At 38.4% G+C, this 12,474-nt stretch overlaps 1 protein-coding gene and 1 long non-coding RNA gene across 3 annotated transcripts in view; one reads left to right on the forward strand and one right to left on the reverse strand.

Moving 5' to 3' along the window:
- The window catches only part of LOC131876341 (uncharacterized), a 40,686-nt gene extending 31,736 nt beyond the window's left edge, over window positions 1–8,950 (forward strand). The window contains exon 3 of the long non-coding RNA XR_009372617.1: window positions 8,647–8,950. This is a non-coding gene — a long non-coding RNA (uncharacterized LOC131876341). The remainder of the gene's footprint in view (window positions 1–8,646) is intronic.
- LOC131062195 (DNA repair protein RAD51 homolog 3) overlaps window positions 1–12,474 on the reverse strand; it is a 205,242-nt gene that overhangs the window by 31,216 nt on the left and 161,552 nt on the right. The window lies entirely within an intron of this gene.

The raw sequence follows: 12,474 nt of genomic DNA on the forward strand, positions 1-12,474 counted from the left end.
TCTTGAGGGATGGTATGTCTGGATGTTATTGCCAAATTCCCACTCTGTTCCTTGGAGGTTTCAGTTGGCTCACTGCCTATTTGCAATTGATCGGTCATAGAAGGAACGGATGCAGTATCCAATCCCTTACTTATGGTTGAATTTTCCCCTACCTCACTGAACAACTGCTGGGTATCCCCTTGTGATGCTTTCTTTTCAGTTTTGTTGGGCTCCTGGGTCTCATCCCCCTTTTGTTCTCCCTCAACGGTGGTGTCATTTTTGCCGGCGCTATTCAATTGCAATTCATGCCGACTTCCCAATGTGAGCTCATGGTTACCAACCTCTTGATTAGGTGCAATTTCTCCCTCTTCAACTTGATTTCTAGGTTCATCGGAGCCGACGACCCTTATCTCTGCATCTTGTCCATCTTGTACCTGAGGATTATTTGCCTCGAACGCATCAACATCACTCTGTGAAGGTGGAGAAGGTATATTGTCAAGTTCAACTACATCATCCTCCGAACTGGGGTCTTTGGATGACGAACTAACTTTCGGCCTCCTGATAGGGATCTTTTCTCTTCTAGTTCTTTTTGATGTCCGAGTCCCTCTATTGGCTCTTGCTTTCTTCCTCTTTTTCCAAGGCTTACCAACTTCTTCCTTTGGTGCGCTTGAGGTTTCTTCATCCTCCAAAGACTGGGAATCGAGACTGCCCATCAGATTGTATGTAAACTGAATCCCCTCATGGGTCAATTTCTCGATTTGCTGGGATAACCAGTGATCGGTATACCTTCTTGGAGCCTCCATGACTGCCTCAAAATCAATGATTGGATCCTTAGTCCAATCAATGCCTGACAAGAGGTATTTAACCGCCTCAAGTTCTTGGACTTGCAAGCAATTACCATAATCAGTCACTTGATCTGGGACCTGACGGTACTCATAAAACCGCATTTGTTGGACACTTAGCCTAGAATACTCACACCTTCGGACCTCATAGTCATCGGAACAGTTGCTCCAATAATCCTCAATTGATGCCTTCACCCTGTAGCGCCTGCCATAGGCCCTCTTTGCCAATTTATCATGATCGAAGCGCTCCCTTGGAAAATGTTCCTGTAGGCCATAGGATGCTAATTCAACAAACGACTCCTCAGCTTGCACTGAATTTTTGAAATGCACATCGAGGGCACCCAAGATCATGGGGAAGGTGAATCCGGACTGCTTCTTATCTCTGAGTAGGCTGCCTGCTGGGTGTGCCTGTCTTGCAACCTCCATAAGGACTATTTTGTTTGTTGGATAGCGTGGAAGTCGGAATGGTGCTCCTTCAAAGCCTGCTATCCCGATGTAAGTGAACCTAGGGAATTGGATAAACCATGCACCATATTTCTGTATCAAAATGGTAGCCTGCTCTGAAAGCCTTACGTGCAATCCCCCTTTCATCAACCTGACTAGGTGCATTGTAAAGGCATCATTGACACGCTCATACTGACCAACTGCGTAAGCAGTATTATTCTTTTCTCTTTGAGCTATGCCATAATAATGCAATTGAGGGTAGCATTCATACACCTTCACCTGAGTCGGTCCATTCCCGATCTCACCTTTCTTGATTAACCCTGTCAATGGCTGGTGTCGAGCAAACATGTAAATCAGGTAGGAAGTTGTAATATCCCTTGGCTAATCTGACCCTATTTCGTTTATTGAACCCCAAGGAATATTGTCAAATACTTGGCATACAATGTTTGAAGCCGCTGTAGTGAATTCTTTATTTGTCTTCTTTGGGTTTGTAGGCTGCAAATGAAGTTATGGAAAGCTTCTAACAATGCAAAGTTGTTATAGAAATGATATGCTAGCTGTTTTAGAGCTTACACACACATGAAATGACTGAAATTAACTAGTACAGCTAGTAGACATTACGACAAACACTTGTCATGCATCCCAAAGTACACCTACAGCCATTAGGCATTTAAGCAAACAGTTGGCATGAAAGCTAAGTGGCTGATCAATGTTGAATGTCACTTGGAATATCAATCGACCCCAATCTGTAGGTGATGAAGGCGGCTACAGGGGTTTGCAGAATGTAGAAGCAGCCAAAGATTCCTTATTCAATCTTCATCATAAATCTAAACAAACATCTCCAATTTGGTCTCCACAAATACCACAAAATTGGCAAGGTACTGTAGCATTTACTGTTCACAGGTACTATAGTGTTTACTATTCATGGGTACTGTAGCGATTTACTATTCACAGGTATTGTAGCGCACTGTTCACGACACTATAGCAGCAAATAAACCCTCTGTATGATGTTCTCAGTCTGCCATATACATATGCCCTCAGCTATGCCAATAAATCTGAAAATAAATCCCCAATCAGCACAATGTCAACTTCTGGATGAAGCCAACCCTAGGAGCAACTTCAGATGAATATCTCACACCCTCAGATTGTTGATGCAATGAAGTCTTCATGTTCTCCAATGCCGATACTCTCGACAAGCTGCAGAAACCCCAGCTTCTTCTCCAAAGCCAAGAGACAAGTCTTCTCATCAAAAATAACAATGATCAATCTCCCTTCTCTTCTTTTCAAAAGCCTTATATATATTTCCCATGAAGGTTCGATTTTCTCCAATAAGGCATTAAATCAATTAATGATATTAAATGACATTTAATGATATAATATTTTCACTTTGTCATTTAATATTTCACCTTCGTAAAAGAGCCACACTTAATTAATTAAATGGTCCCCTTTAATGATACTTGGACCCTCCCTTAAGTTATAATATAAAATTATATTATAACTTAATAATATAAGCTCAAAACATTAATGTTTGTTTAAACTAAATAAACATTAATAACTCCATTAATACTCAACATTTTTGAATGCCGTCTGAACTGGGAGCTGACATGATGAAGCTGCATATGATCATACCCCTTTACTAAAAATAGAAGGGGTCCATCTCTAACATCTCAACTTTCTATAAATATTAAGTATAGCAAATGAAGTCCAAATGATACCAAATGAAAGCCAGATCGAAACACACTGAACTCTGGAGACGATACAAGCCTCGGAAGACCCTCTATCCATACTCATTAGCCTACGAGGGTCAGAATGATAGGCTAATCACCCAAAAAACCATGTCTGCTAAAATGGGGACATTACAAAAGTCATGGTGAAGTACTTCTTTTCTTCAAGCTCGACCAGCTGTGTATATTGTCGCTGATGATCTAAGCCCAGTCGAACTTGGACTTCCTGACAAAGACCTGTTCCGTAAAATAGAACATCCATTCCTCAAAAAAATTAGATTGAGGGAGTCCCATAACCCAGCTGAGTAAGGTGACCATATCGCCATACTCATTATACAAATCACTTCTGGGGGTCTTTTTACTTATCCTAATGCTTGGGGGCCTCCTTTTTTTGTACCATTCTTCGTTTATCAACGTTTTGCATTTAGCAGGATTCATGTCATAAGCAACCTGCGCCTCATCAATAGTTGTAGCAACAGGATTATTGGGAAATGGGATATCAAATGCCTCCCCAATGGCCTCAGGTGTGAAATCAGCTAGCACCATATTTTCTAGGACCACTAATCTAGTTTTTGGCTGATAATGTCTGGCAGCCTCAACTACTAGTTCATAATTTTGCACGGCTGGAGGGAAACCTGTTGCCTGAGCAATACCACTCTCCATCATTCGCCTGGGCTTACCATAGGCGTTTGGAGAGTATACCTTGTTCTTGAAATCCTGAATGTCTATGTGGCCCAAATCAGTGCCACCTATGTTCTCCCATATGCTTTGGACTTTCGACTCCCTAACTCTTCCTTTTTGGTATTGGTACTTCATTTTCTCGCCTCTGCGGGGGATGTCAAGACTTGGAAACCCGAGATATTTCGGTTGCACCAGGTGTCTTTAAGGATTCTACTGCTGATCTAGGCATTTATCCTGCACAACCGGACACAGATTACGAGATGAGACGATGTTAGCGCATAAAACCAATGGTCAAATCGAATTCAAAAAAGCATGACGCTTCAATAAAAGAGCTTGATTAATTGGAAATGAAATGCTACTTGAAACAGGAAATTAAGCCGGTCTCGTATAAATTTTGCTGCTTGGAGCGGGTTCCAAAAATGCCTCTTCCGAGGGATTACGGCGGCAAGGGCAAATGTTCAATCTTGCGACTCAGGGTTCAGATGATTGCTGATGTTTCGCACTGAGAAAAGAGTTTTGCCTAAGTTCAGTTTTTTTGAGATATTCAAAATTTCTCTAAGTCTGAATTTTATTTCAACAGTCAATTTTCCTGGCAGGTTTTGCTTTTGCGCTATATTTAATGCTTTGTAAAATCACAACCTACGAAACTTCACTCTCCAATCCACTGTTTAAGCATTATGACCAATTTTGCACAAATTAAAGACTTAAAGGAGAGAATTGAATCTTACCTGGCGAATTGCCCAATCGATGAACGAACTTCGAAGGCTTAGGCGTTTTTGCAAAGTGTTGCGCCTTTCTACTTTTCTCTCTTGCGCGATATTGGACTGCAAGGATTTTGCAAACTTGCTGAGGTAAAATGCTGCCTCTCTATCATTCCTAACTCGCGTTTTTCGCTCAAGAGGATTTTAAAAAAAGGTTTAAAGCTCCGCAATTTTGGATGCTGGGCGATTTTCGGGCTAAAAGGATGAAATGTAAACCTCTACTTTGCAAACTTCATAAAAAAACAAAATGCCCCTTTTAAATTGCACGATATTTTGCCAGGCTTCAGATCAAAACCATAAAATGCAAACCTCGCGATTTACTCCTTTAACCACTTTCAGGCCCAAACGATGAACTGCAAACCTTGCGATTTCCTGTGCTCTACGATTTTCGGGATGAAGAGACCAAATGCAAACTTGGTAAATGACTTATGACGCTTACCCCTATTTCGCGATTTTATGATGTTTGGCGATTTTCGGGCTGAAACCCTACTTTGCGAACTTGTTAATAACACCTTTTACTCCTGGCATTTTCGGGGCAAGAGGCAATTTTGCAAACTTTGAAATGTTACAAAGTTTCAACGTCGCCTCTCTATGACTCGTGATTTTCGGGTTAAAGTCACCTCTTGAAAATTTGCTTAAAAAAAACGCCTTCCCAAATTTCGGGTTGACAATGCCTTTTGAAAAGTTTCTAAAGTTTTATGCTTTTCTCTTATGATGCATTTTCGGGGTAAAAGGCATTTTTGAAAAGTTTGTATATTTAACGCCTCCCTTTATGTGCTTGCCCATTTTCGGGCCAAAACCTATTTTCGCAAACTTGTATTAAGTTACGCCTTCCTTGGTTGTGCGACTTTCACTTGACTTGCGATTTTCGGCTAGAAGGCAATTTTTTGCAAAATGTTTTAAAGTTTTAACGCTTTCTCCCTATTACGCGATTTTCGGGTGGGAAGGGAGTTTTGAAAAGTTTTAAAAGTGAAACGCCCTTCATGTATTCAATTTCGGGCTAGAAAGACCTTATGAAAAGTTCTTAAGTTTTTGCGATTTAACCCCTTTAGGCGATTTTCGAGGTAGAATGACCTTTTTAAAAGTTTGAAGTTTTCACCTAACTCGTGATTTTCGGCTGGACGAGGCCTTTTGCAAACTTATGCGGAAATTAGTTTTTACTTACTCTCCATTTTCGAGCTGGAAGGCACTTCTGAAAAGTTACAAAGTTAAAACGCTTTACTTATTCTCGTGATTTTCGGCATTGAAGAAGGCTTTGCAAAGTTTTTAGTTTTAACGCTTTTCACTTTCTCCATTTTCGAGCTGGAAGGCACTTCTGAAAAGTTACAAAGTTAAAGCGCTTTACTTATTCTCGCGATTTTCACCTAACTTGCCCAATTTTGGGCTAGGAGGATAAAATGAAAAGTTTGACAGTGAAGCCAAATTCGGCCCTAAAGGCCATTTTGCAAACCTAGGAACAACTGACACTCTTGCCTATTTAGCTGATTTTCAGGCTTATGCTAAAACTAGTCTTCCTTGGAAGAAATCTTGAACATTTCAAATTGCGAGACTCTCTGCAAATTGACCCCCTAGCCTTGCGACTTAAAACTTACGGACGCCCCATCTCTTGCACGGGCTGATTCAATCCTCTCATCATGGACAAGATCATTGCTGACCTCCTACGAACTCCTCAGACCTGAAGGAAACGGGCGGGCTCACTCTCCTGCAGGATCATTGCTTCACTACTACCTGTTGAATCTCAAAATGGCGGATAAAAATCAAAATCCTACACCAGGCGAGACGAAGACTGGAAAAGAAACGAGGGGGACCTTGTCGGCAATAGGGAGCGTGTGCAACGCACAACACCTGGTAAACACTCACCCTGATATTTGTTACGCTACTAATGTGTTAAGTCATTTAATGGGTGAACCCAAGAAGATTCACCTAATGGCTGCTAAGCATATTCTGAGATACTTGCATGGTACTATTGGACTTGGCTTGAAGTATGAAAATGTTGAGATACAACTCCAAGGGTATTTTGATTCCGACTGGGCAGGCAGTTCCATTGATCGTAAAAGTACAACGGCGTGTTGTTTTAGTCTTGGATCGGCTTTGATATCCTGGTTTAGCAGAAAACAGTCAGCAATCGCTCAAAGTTCCATTGAAGCCGAATATATGGCTGCCTCCATGGGAGCTCATGAAGCAGTGTGGTTAAGGAAATTGCTAGTTGGACTATTTGGGAAGCCCCTAAACCCCACTGTGATTCACTGTGATAATCAAGGCTGCATCAAACTTTCTGTAAATCCTGGTTTTCATAATCAATCCAAGCATATAGAAATCCCTTACCATTACATTAGAGATATGGTAGACAGAGATGTTAAAAAATTGACCTACATCCGCATTGAAGAGCAAAGTGCCGACATATTCACCAAACCTCTTGCAAAGTTGAAAGTGGAGTACTTTAGAGGTAAACTTGGTACGACTAAATTATAATTGAAATTTCTGATATTGAATCTTAGTCATGTGTAATTTGATATATTCATGAATATTTTTGATGCAATATTGCAATTGTGTTATGTCATGAAAGGTGACGATCTTTCATGTGATGTATGTGTAAAATCGCTATTGTAAAGTGACGACCTCAACAATAGCCTGATCTGTTATCAAGATTGACTACATTAAGTTGTTGTCCCAAAATGTGTCGGAAATCTTGATACTAGATTTGTTATGTCGAGTTATTGATTTGTTATCATTAAGTGTTGTTCCAAAATATGTCGGAAATTATGATAACAATCATATCATGATTGACTACATTAATTTGCTGTCGTGGAATGTGCCGGATGTCATGATACCAAAATTATTGCACCTGTGATAATGACAATTTTACAGTTGTCACTAAGATCAAGGTTGTTATCTGATAGACTTCATGTAATTGTTGTCCCAGAGTGTTGGATATCAAATAATTCATATCTCCTTGAGATATGAAGTTTTTCACTGGCAAGCATTACTGAGTGAATGTATATGCTCATGCCAAATGAATATATATCTAGAATATTGTTCCATAAAACATAATTATGAAATTTAATCCTCTTTTGCTAAGAGGGAGTGTTAAGGATGTAGCCTCATTCGGATTGAAGCAAGCAATATATTATGATACATTTATATATATGTGTTTGAATAGAAATATATATATATATATTTAATGAAAGTAACATATTATCATTGTATCCGATGACTTTCAAATAACATTAACATATTATCATTGTATCCAATGACTCTCAAATCGTATTTGGTATTACTACTACCGAACTGTTATTAAGCACGATAGTATCGAGTACCGTAAGTAAATTCGGTGCATAACTAATAATGGTTGACAACGTATAGTGAAGCACTATGACTACGTAGGGTCATGACCCTACGTGGCATGATGCCACGTAGGGGTCATGCCTCTACGTAGACATAGCCCTTCACCGATATACATATGATATCGATGCTTGCAGAAAACAATAATCAATAACAGTGGCAATTACGTTTACAGCAAGCAGTCGATAATAAATCAGTTATTCTTTGACAGAATCAAATATATATATCAGATATACATTGAAAGAAAAGACTATTGTTTTCTCTATCTTTGATCTATATTCCTTAACAGGCCTAAGCAATGTGATTTGCTGCAAAGCTGCATCAAACTTCAAGGACATTTTTGTTAACAAATTATACATGATGTTGATTGGCTTGGGGAGGTATACAAGTGGCTAAATGAATCTTGGAACCTTGTTTGGCCTGACTCTAAGTGGTCCAATAGACTTCCGCATATCTGGAGTAACACTGGTGAACCTAAAAAAAGCTTGTTTTCATTGGCTTCTCATTCATAAAAAACTAGCTATTTGAAATGTTTTACATACCTATGGACTGCCAACCAGAATCTGTGATTTGTGTGCATTGCCTGGAACTATTGAACATTTATTTTTTGATTGCAAATATGCCTTGGCAATATGGTCATTATTCTATAGTTTGCTTGTGGGTTGGAATGTAAATCTTGGTTTTACTTGGCATGAAATTTTTGCTGGTTATGTTGATGTCTTTAATGCTGAATTGAATAAGTTTTGGCTTACACTTACAAATTATTATTTTTAATTTATTTGGAAGAAGAGGAATGAAGAGGTCTTTTAGGACAAAAGGATTCATCTTACTGAGTTTCATAGTGAGCTCACCTATATCACTATGTTGTTTCAGGTTTCTGCAGTAATGGAAATTCCTAAGGACCATTTCATGATAAACTTGCAAGAAGGTCTTACAATAGTTTCCAAAACAGAGATAAAGTACAGTGACTTCTGATGAGCCTATAAATTGTCCATATTATTCCATGTTTTATGCCATTTTACCTCATGTTTATGATGTCCTTTCAAGTCATTTCCAAACATTACTTTGGTTACATGAAGCATCAACTAGGATTAATGGTGTTTGATTAGCATTTGCATGTCTAGCTAGTTGATGCTAAATAATGGTAATATATTAAGATGAATGGTTATTATTAAATGTAGAGTATTTTAGAATTATAACATGTTTTTGAGTGGAATCGTTCATACAGCTAGAAAACAGGAGGAACAAATTGGTAATTGACAAATGTCGCTGTTGACTGGAAGTGCTGAAAAAGTTAAAAAAAAACCAGTTTCAATAAAACGGGCATATCTCACTTATTTCTTAACAAAATTTCAGAGTTACCCGGGGATGCGTCCCCGACCTGAAAACCCCCGTCCCCGTCTCGGGGACATTTCGGGGACTTGGGGACGGCCAGGGGACATTTCCCCCCATCCCCAAATTGCCCTATATTTTTAGGGGACGTCCCCGAAACGGGGGGACGCCTGCCCTAGCCTTGGGGGACGTCCGTACGTCCTGGGGACGGCTGGGGACGGCTTGGACGTCCCCAATCTGTCCCGGGGACGGCTAGACGTCCCCCTTATCTAAGGCCATTAAAAAATATTAAAAAACTAAAAAAAGTTGTATTTTCAATTTTTTTTTAAAATTTTCTAATATAGGCCCCTTATTAATTCAAATTGTTAGTAAAAATAAAAATTAAAAAAAATTAAAAGATAACATTAATTTAATTCATAATTTTGACAATGAAACTATATGGCAGCAGTGTAGCCTTTGGGCATTTTGACACAGAGATTAGAAAATCACCCAAAAATTGCCAAACTCGGCGAGTTAATAGAAAAATAACACCCAACACCTTTATGAAAGAATAAGTTTTTTTGGCCTCGCGGGGCGTTGCCCCTTGACCCCGCAAGGGGCGATGCCCCTTGACCCCACCTTGGGGGCGCTGCCCCCAAACCCCCGTTGAAAAATATGGGGGGAAACCGCGTCGATAGAAGTAGGGAAAATTTAACCTCTTTGTTTTGACATTTTGTATGTTATTTCTTTAATATCTATTATGATATGCATATTGACAATGTGAATGAATTGAAATTCTGATTTATGAATGCATAATTGCATATTGTCTATTGAGTATTAACAATGTTGTATGTTCAGAATTTACATTCTAAAATGTCTTCAACTTTTCATAGTATCATACACATGCCATTTCCATGTTTTATTGTTTTCATATGAATATAATGTATGTATGCATGCTTTATCCATGTTTTCATATGAACATTTAGAATTTTGAAATTTTCCTATATATTTTAAATATTTCCTATATTTTAATAGCCGTCCCCTTTGCCGTCCCCCGCCGTCCCCAAATTTGGCAAAAAAATTTGCCGTCCCGGAAACGCGTCCCGCCGTCCCCTGCCGTCCCCGTCCCGGAAACTCGGGGTAACATTGCAAAATTCAGATCTCCAAAATGATTTGGAAAGCTTAAAAGGAGATCTAAAAACCCTTTAAACCGTTTGAGCTGATTCACAATAGTTAATGAGCAGCATTCACCAAAAGTTGATTGAGACACACTAGCAGATTTTCAAGCAGCAGTTAAAGAATGAGTTCTAGTTCAACTTGGACCCTTCTACCTCTTGCCTATCTCGTGTATTTGGAAAAATTATTGAAGACAAGGAATCATGGAGAAACTTGTGGAAACAATAAATTACGAATCATAACTCATTGTGACATCTTACTCCACATTTTCAGGTGTAACTCCACATGTTCAGCCATGACTGTATTTTGAAGTTGTAAAGAGTTTGAAAAGGATTACAACTCTTTCAACTCATGTTGGTTTAGTCTTTATTATTAGTTTGTTAAGGAATAAGTCATCTCCTTGCTATTGTGGGACAAATGATATTTGTAATAAGTTGTTGAGTTTGTAATTAACCCAACTCTCAAGTCTCATGCATAAGAGCCTCATGCATAAATCTGAGATCTTGTTGAGTTGTGAGAAGTGGTGTTGAGAGAGTATCCAATTAGTGTTGAGTCTTGTTAATGGTGTCCAAGTTCAATCAACAAGTTTGATATTTGTCCATGTAATCTTTGATTTACAATAAGAAGATGATTTGAGCAATGAAGCTTGTAGATTGAATGTTGAATGCTAATGACTAAGATTGAAGCCACTCAAGAAAGGGCCACTTGAGGAACTGTGACTCCATGGTAGTTTAGATTTGTAGTAGCATTACTTGCGGAGATCATTCAAACTCGGTAAGTCTCCAATGGAGACGAATTGTAAGTAAGATTCTAACGACAAAAGGAGGTAAAGTGATCTTTTAGCAAGGATCCCTAATGACGATCTACTGATAAGCAACCCTGATAATCATTGTAAAAAAAGCATATTGTATAAGGCACATATGATAGGACACTAATCAAGATCGGCAATCATCAAGAATAACAGTGATTGGGTATATTAATAATCATTTTCTATCGATCATAATCATATTAATAATCATCAATATTAATAATAGCGATTGGGTTAAACATCAAACCTATCATTACATTTGAATGACATCGATACTTATATTTGAATGACATCAATACTTACACTTGAGGAAAGCAGCGACCTATCATTCTAAACAAACACATGCAACAGATATATTAATACCTACACTAATACGAGTTGCTAATCAATAATCAGCAAAGGAGTAAAGGCGCTACGGCGAAGACTAATATAGTTAACTAAATAATTAGTAACATAGAAGAGGTGTGAATGGCAAGGGACATGTTGGTTCAATACAAATTCACATAACATATATAAGAGAAGTCATTAATTCCTCCAAAGGCATGGAAAATAGTCATTCATAACTTTATATTGGCAGTGCTCAAGGAGCCACACTGCAGCCAAGGAGAGTGGCATCAATCCACCATTGGCAACGTAAGAGCGCATGTACATAGAGACATCAACTAGAGATGGCATATTAAGGAAAACCTTGCGCAATCAAGATAGATACAATCAGAAACATCGGTAATCCTACCAACTACAGATTCATGAGCCGATTGTTATAATAGTGATTGTGTTTTGTCTTTCCATTGAACCACCAAGTAAGAAGGAGATAACAAGTACATAATCTGCCCTCAACCTGCACAGCAAACCATTAGAAGAAGACAGTAAAATTGTAGAGAGAGAATAAGAATTCTGCACAACTATTCTCTAGTATACTGTATCACTTCATTACATCAATGCTGTTACATTTATTGTATATTAAGGATCTGGCTATGCTTAATAGCCTGAATTGCTGATTACTCTTAGTCTATGACAAATCAATATATTACTTTCAGCAGCTAGTTAATATAACAATAGTTTGAGGATAATTCTTATGGAATCAAATATCTGGAAATACTATGGTTACTGAAAATTCATTTCTTTATTGCAGCACTAATACCATTTCAGTATAATCATCTATATCTGCTCCTGTCATATCTGCTTAATATAAGTCCAATAGCATTATTATGCTCTTAGCTGCAATAGACTATATTTGTATCATATCAGAATTAATTATGCCTTATTAAGAAACGGTTATCTTAGGCTTCATGGCCACAATAGTCAGTCATGCTGAAATGTGTGTAATATATCTAGGATGTGCATCATTTATTGTATATGTAAAATATGTTTTTCTAGATAATGTCTATGTATATTTGTGCACCCTT

The sequence above is a fragment of the Cryptomeria japonica genome, chromosome 5 (assembly GCF_030272615.1).
Source record: "Cryptomeria japonica chromosome 5, Sugi_1.0, whole genome shotgun sequence".
Classification (NCBI taxonomy): domain Eukaryota; kingdom Viridiplantae; phylum Streptophyta; class Pinopsida; order Cupressales; family Cupressaceae; genus Cryptomeria; species Cryptomeria japonica.